Genomic DNA, 7,643 nt, shown 5'->3' with positions numbered 1-7,643 from the left:
CCTTTTTTGTATTCTTCTCATTTTATTTTGCAATACAGACTGTGCCAAAACACACACAAACACACACACACACACACACACACACACACACACACACACACACTTCCTTCCTTGGTTTCTAATCTACGCAGTGCCATGAGTCAAGTTCAAGGTCTTCAGACAGAAAGATTAAACATAAGAGGAAAAAAATGGCTGTGGTTTTCACAGGATCTAACACTCAAAATAGCCTCAAACTATGGAGCTTTGGGTGAAGGACTCCCTTATCTGGCTACAGACTTCAGTTTCTTGTGTGAGGGGAAAAAAAAAAAAAAAGTTGGACTGCATGGCTTCACAAGTCCCTTCCAATTTGAAAAAAATCTTATGACTTTAGTTTCAAATACACAAGGGAATAGAGTTTACATGATGCAATGATCTTATATCTTAAGTTAATTTTAAAAATTAAAAGAATGTTGGGACCAGCGGTTAGCGTTAATGGCTATGTCGTTGGACTCCCATGTGTTGACGGCAGTTCACATCCCAGACTCGGTAGCTTAAACCTCATGCCAGGCACATGTGCGTGCGTGCCCAAGATCCCGAGAGGAGAATGGAGGAGAAGGGATTGCGGCATGGCCATCCCCCCAGGGGGTGATTTCTTGCTTTCTGTCTCTCTGTCTCTCTGTCTGGTGAGCGTACGTGCCCTATAGTGAAAACCTCTCCAAAAAAAATAAATAAAAGAATCTTCACTAAAAGGATGATGACACTAACAAAAAATGATGTAGAGATTCTGTGATAGATTCCTAAAAAGAGTGTTACAGTATTAAATGATCCTATTTGGAAACAGAGAATTTAAACTTCCACCTACAGTAAACCAAGCCATTCTCAGGCTTTGGGTTCCACAGGGTTCTCAGAGACCTTGGTTGTCTTTCACTCTACCTGGCTCCTGTTCCACATTCCATGTCCTACCAGGTTAGAGTCCAAAACTTATCGCAGGCTAAGTGACCCTTTTGTGGACTCTGACTCTTTCTCACAGCTTGCACAAAACTCTTACTTCACACTGAAAATGCCTTTTGCATTTCTTTCAGACTGTTCAATGATGTATCAGGACCCCAGAGGGAAATAGACAGCATGCCAAAATTATAATTCAAAGAGAATTTTCTAAAGTGGGATCACAAGGGGTAGTGCCTGGGGTTGGTAACAACAGAAGTTTATATCTAGGTTCAAAAAGAAAAAGAAAGAGCAATTTCTAGCCCCTGAAAGAGCAGGGCATGCAGCGCTCTCTACACATGGCTAGAGAGGACTGTCAGCTGGAAGTGACCCCACAGGGAGAGCTCCAGAGAAATAAACACCCTCAAGTCAGCATGAGGCATTTTGAAAACATTTCAGGTCTTGCTGAGCTGAAATACTTTCTGAAGCAATTCTCTTAATGTCCCTGATTTTATGAAATTGAATTCTTATTGAGGAAAAACTAGAGACAGAAAATTCTTCCCCCAACATACACTCAAAATAATGCCAACTTGCAAATGCGAGACAGGTGTGAGTATAATAATACTTCAACATGATTCTTCAAATATGCTCCTCTACCAGGGCCAGCCAAAGGTGCAGAAGTAACACAGCTCCCTGCAATTTTGGATCCCTATGGGAAGGTCTTGGGTTCATTTTCTGGGGCCTCCCTGACACAGATATAAGCGGTGATCTGGGCTGGCTGAGGTCAGAGGAGGACTGTGGCATGAAGACACTTTGGGGGATGCCTGACTGTCTTTCTTCCTCTGTGTGTGCGTGTGTGTCTCTCTTGCTCACTAAAGAAATAAATAAGTTAAAAAATTAAATAGCAGTGATTACTAGAGGTTAAGGTGCAAGGAAAAAAGTTCTGAACATTTGCTAGTTGTTACTCTTTGTCATTAACACCTGAAATGCAGGTTTTTCTTTGCATACATTAGGTATGAACACACTTAACTCATAACCAAACTCCTGCATTTAAAATGGGAAGGAGATCAACTTTAGAGCCTTCTCTCAAAGACTCAGCATTGTTTCAAAGGCGTAAACATGAAACTGCCACAGCCTCGCCATAGTGTTATTTCAATCGGAGAGCCTTATACTGCGTTCGCGCTCGCCTTCTCTCAAAGACTCAGCGTTGTTTCAAAGGCGTAGACATGAAACTGCCACAGCCTCGCCATAGTGTTATTTCAATCGGAGAGCCTTATACTGCGTTCGCGCTCTCCATTCTATTTTAGTAGTAAGCTTGTTGTTTCTAGTCTCCTAATTACATTGGTAACAAAAATAATAAGCCAAATTCTCTGCTGATTCTAACTAGATTATCAGATATATGGCAAAGTACTTCACTTCCATACTCACACAGATGTGACTAATCCACCATAACTAGTGTCTGGAAATGGTTAACTATGTTATTAGTTTCTCTGTCAAGTTCTCTGTTGGCCAAGGAAATCAGCTTTTGCTTCCTTCTCCTTTCAGTCCTGCCTCAGCTCTCAGAATGTTATTAAAGTACATTATAAACCTTCACTAGGGTCTATCGCAATAAATCCCTCCCACACAGTAATAGCTCATCTGCCTATAATTAACCCTCCACTAGCATTAATAATGACTCTGCCTCTCTTTTTTATCTGCTCCTGCTAATTGTGTAGCACCCCTGGTGTTAAGGAGTAGAGCAGTCATAACTAATTAACATTAATTATGTTAGTTCAGGGGGACTGCACACTTACTAGTAAATAAATAAGCTGCGAGTTAGGAGACAGTTTGTCTTCTTAGGGGGTTATTGTTAACAACCTGAGTCAGAATTCTCCACTAAGTGTGGCTGGACCCACCAGGGTGAAGAGCGTATCACCTGGAGTATATCGTTTCTTCCTTGTCAGATGCTATAAGACTAATAAAAATCTTGTAATACCAAAGTTGGGATAGAACTTCCTTGAAGCTTAAGACAGGTCATTTTCTAAGGCAGTGTAAGACATTTCCAACAAATACTTGTCGCACACAATTTGGAACATAAAGTTTAAAGGGAATGTAGACAATTGCATAATGGTAAACTTTATCTCTCATTCATTTGTTCAACAAGTATGAACAGGCCAAACAAGTCAGCAATGCCTAGAACAGTGCCTGGCTTGTTTAACAAGCAAGTAGTTGCTAGGCACCATTGCAGGTATCGTTGGTAGGTTCTTTCTAAACTTTAGAAGTTATCTAGAAGGTAACCTCCAGGTTATCATGCACATTAATCCTGATTGGTATGAAACAAGTAGGAGTAGGGTAGATGGATCATAGAGCTACTCTATTTGGGCATTTCTCATAATCCTATAGCATTTTTATGAAATATATTGGCTTACTCAAATATGTAAGCATAATGCTACCCAATCCAAAGCTTTTGGTTTGGGTGGTTTTTAATTAATTTGGAATAAATAAATCAAAATGAACACCAGACAGAAGTCCTATTGGTTTACTTGATTGAGATTTATCTCCTTCCTTTACTTCCCACAGAGGGTGGATGCGCTGCCAGAGAGATAAAGAGAAATACAAGGAAAGTGAGGAAACACTCCCCATCCCTCATGGAGAATGATTACTCTGCAATCCCTTTTCCTCCACTTCTCCCTCCTTTTGAGATTTTAGGCACATGCACACATACATGCGCCTGGCATGTTTTTCAAGCCATCATATCCCAGACACTAACAGCATAACAGCATAGTCAGCCATGTGGGATCTAGCCACTAAGTCATAGGAGGGCCTGAAAATCCTATTTCTTAAAAAAAAAAAAAAAAGACACTTTGACCAAATACTTCACTTTTTTCTGTCCTGATTAAATCAGTTTCTCCAATATCAAAGTTTCCTTTTCCACCTTTTTTAATTTTTTAGATTTTTGTTATAAAGTGCATGTGCATGCCAGAAAAAGAGAAAGTGAGGAATCCTCCTCCCCCTGTGGGGGATGGCCACACCACAATCCATTCTCCTCCATTTCCCACTTACATTCATCCTCCTTCCTGCTGCCCATCATTCCAATCTTCAGGCTTCACTTTATCCACAGAGTGCTAGTAAGCAACAAAGAATGCTCAAGGAATCCGATTAGTGATCAAACAGTTCCAAAATGCTATTGGTTTTCTCTTGTTTTAGGATAGGGATACAGTACAATAATAAAAGTTCAGAGCAACAAAAATCCTTCTTTCCATGTTGGTCACATGAATTGCTACTTGCTTTATAAGAAATTGATTATTTACAGAGATGGTTTAAAAAGTAGTTTAGATTTGGGTTTTTTTTTTTTTTTTTTTAGATCGCTCAGTCCTCTATTTTGTTTTTCTCCTATGATTTAAAGCTGATTCTATTGTACATATTTTGCCAAGTATTTAAAACAAAGAGAATTGTTCCAATTTTAAAAAGAAGAAGAAGAAAAAACAACAGAGGGAAAAACATTGTACAGGCTATAAAAACAGTTGTTAAAACAAAGCTTATCTCAGGAAGAAAAGGAAATCAATACTGCAGCATCGGCAAAAATAAGATCTTTCTAATACTGTACTCGCCGACAGAAAGTGACTGATAGCTAAGAGAGTAGGTGCACCTGCCCTCTTCTATTCAAAATACCCTGTCTTAGGTAGAAATGTGCAGCTTACTTTAAAGACAACGATCACGGGTTACTATATCACTGCTCTTCTATTCAAATTAAAAGTCATATTTCAGTGTTTTTACAAAGTTAAAAGAATTTCAGAAAGCAAAGTAAGAGGCAAACAGAGAAAAAGAGAAGGGAGCCAGATGCATTCCTGTATTTTTGGAAGTAGTTCTGAGCACTTCTTTCTGAAACCCACAGCTAGAGCTGAGTTTGAGGTTAGCCTGAGCATCGCGTGCCATTCTTGAAGGGTCCTAGGAGCTGACTCATTCGTTGTACCATTTCTCATGAAAACGAGAGGTGGCAACCAGCACAGGAGAGCACAGGGTGACTTGGTGACTGATCTGGTTACTGAACGGAGGAAAGCAATCACACGCGAAGTTCAGAAACTCCCCAGTCCCAGAGAAACCTGGCAGCCCCGAAGAAAGGAAGTTATTTCCATCCAAGAAGACAGGTGCCAACTGAAAATGCAGACATGAAGAAAACACAAAGAAACACCTTTTTCAAAAATATAACAGTAACAAATAATCTGGATTTTTCTAGTTCCCAACCATACAACGTACTCTCAACAGTGCATGGCAAATAAAAACAGAATTGCTCACTGTTCTGGATTTTTAAAATTCTCTCCCTGTCTAAATGTATCACTTTACTTTTGAACTGTCCAAAGAATCCTCTATAAAAGTTTACTTCTTCTAAAACAGTGCCATTTAAAGAGTGGTGGACACACATGCCACATGCCCACCCATGGGGTGGAGGAATAAGTGATGGAGACAGTGAACTGAGGGAGGTGGAAGATGATCAGGGCCCAAAGGAAAGCAATGGGAAAGTCGGAATTTCCTGCTTTGGGGGGAGGTAGGGTATGACTCTTTGATTGAACTAAGCTGAGGCAGACATTAATGCCATACCCTGGGAAACTTAGAAGACACAACTTTTGTGGAGCATCTTCTATCGTAAGGTGGGGAGAGATAGATTCTATTCTACATACTTTATAAGCACATCTATTCTAATCTCAGAGAAGTAAATATAAGGGAGGGTTTTCAAAAAGTTCATAGAAATTGCATATTATGAAAAATCTATTCATCAGTTTCAAAAATGTCTCACACCAGAATAAAGGCATACTGCAATCCTATTTTCCCTTGAGTGGTTGAAGTCCTCTTATAGTATTATCCCCATTTTAGAGTGAGAAAGTTGAGCTAATGAGTTCATGGGAAAGGAGAGTCAAATTGTTGGAATCCAGGCAGACTGACTCCACTGTCGGTTTGGGGCATGAGTGTTTCAAAGCACACCTGTCTTCTTTGTGACTAATAACCTACATTTCTGTATTCAGTTTATGAAACATGTCCTCATTTATTGTCTCAGCTACCTTCATGAAAGCACTAATAGGGTGCTGTATTATTAGGTTTATTCCTCAAGTGAGAAAAACGAGTCTCAGAGAGTTTTTTAAATCACTCAACCAGAAAGTAATAAAGCCACAATCAGAACCCAAATCTTGTGCCTTCAAATCCTCCACTCTTTCATTTTTGTCTCTTGACTCTCACTTCCACTCCTGTCCTCTCCTTATAATTCATGAGAAGGCTAGGCGGTCCCACAAATTCTCACTCATAATCTGAACCAGATATTTTAGTCCAACAGCTTTACAGCTTTTTTTCCTGTCAAAAGACAAAGGCCCTTAGGAGTGGTAGCATTTGAATCTTTCATCAGCCATTTGCACTTTAGGGTGACAAGCTTCTGAGATGAGTTGTTTTCTACTTCAATAGACTTTGGATTTTTTAGAGCAGTTTTAGGTTCATAGGAAAGTTAAGCAGAAAGTACAAAGAGTTCCCACATATTCCTCTTCCCCCCACACACATAGCCTCCCCATTATCAACAGCCCCCACCAGAGTGGTACATTTGTTACAAATGATAGGTCTACATGGACACGTCATAAGCATACCATCATAGCCACTTTAAGTCCATACTTTACATTACAGCTCACTACGGGTGTGGACAAGCATTGAACAGTGTGTACCTACCATTGTCATGCAACACAAAGTAGTTTTACTGCCCTAACAACCCTTTGGGCTCTGTCTATTCATTCCCCCATTCCCTACAAACACCCATATTTTTATGGTAAGATAGGTTTTTGATAACAGTTGAAAAACAAATTTAGAACAAAAAACTAACAAAAACCAGAAGATGAGGATGTTCCGCACTTGCCGTACATGGGGAAATATAAATGGGGAATTGAAGATTTAATGACAAACTTTAACAATTTTATAAGTAACTTAGAGACACTCATTTTTCTACCTCGCCCATTCCCACTATTTGCTGAAGACTCAGTTCAGTGGTTTTCAAGTATTTCCTCATGTCAAAACCTATGTTGAGGTAAAAGCTGATTCTTATATATATAATATATTAAGGAAAAATATAATTGATATAAAAGTATACTTGAATGAAAGCTTCACTATTTTAATGACCATTATAGTCTTATTATATGCACCTCGGCATCCACTTCAGCTGGTTAAAAAGAAAGGAAGAAGAAAGAAAGGAAGAAGAAGAAAGAAAGAAAGAAAGAAAGAAAGAAAGAAAGAAAGAAAGAAAGAAAGAAAGAAAGAAGGAAAAAAAAAGAAAAGGAAAGAAATTAAAAAAAGAGAAAGAGAGAAAGAAAAAGAAGAAAGAAAGAGAAGCTGTGTCTCTGTTATTCCTGATGACAAATACATTTGGCGCAGCGCTGTGTTAAAGCTGGCAGGGACGGCTGGTAAAGCCAAATGTACGCATTTCCTCCTAACTCTGTTTCATAAAGTCACACAGGATGCTTGAAACTGGACATGGTGGGAATTTTACTCCTCAGAGAAGGGCAATTATTACAAATTAGGGGTTTTGTTTTCCTTTTTTAAAATTTAATATATTTATTTATTTATTTACATTTAATCCCATCTTTACAGTGTACAACATGTCTTTTTCCAGCACAAATACTATGTGTTTGTCAGTCAAGTCAAAGATATTACTCTATAACTTATCAGCAAACTGCTTCTCGTTTTTTTGTCAATTAAGCATATTTTTACTAGTTTTGTCCTTCCCCTCTTTC

The sequence above is a fragment of the Tupaia chinensis genome, unplaced genomic scaffold (assembly GCF_000334495.1).
Source record: "Tupaia chinensis unplaced genomic scaffold, TupChi_1.0 Scaffold143570_1, whole genome shotgun sequence".
NCBI lineage: Eukaryota > Metazoa > Chordata > Mammalia > Scandentia > Tupaiidae > Tupaia > Tupaia belangeri.
This window is presented reverse-complemented; position numbering follows the sequence as displayed.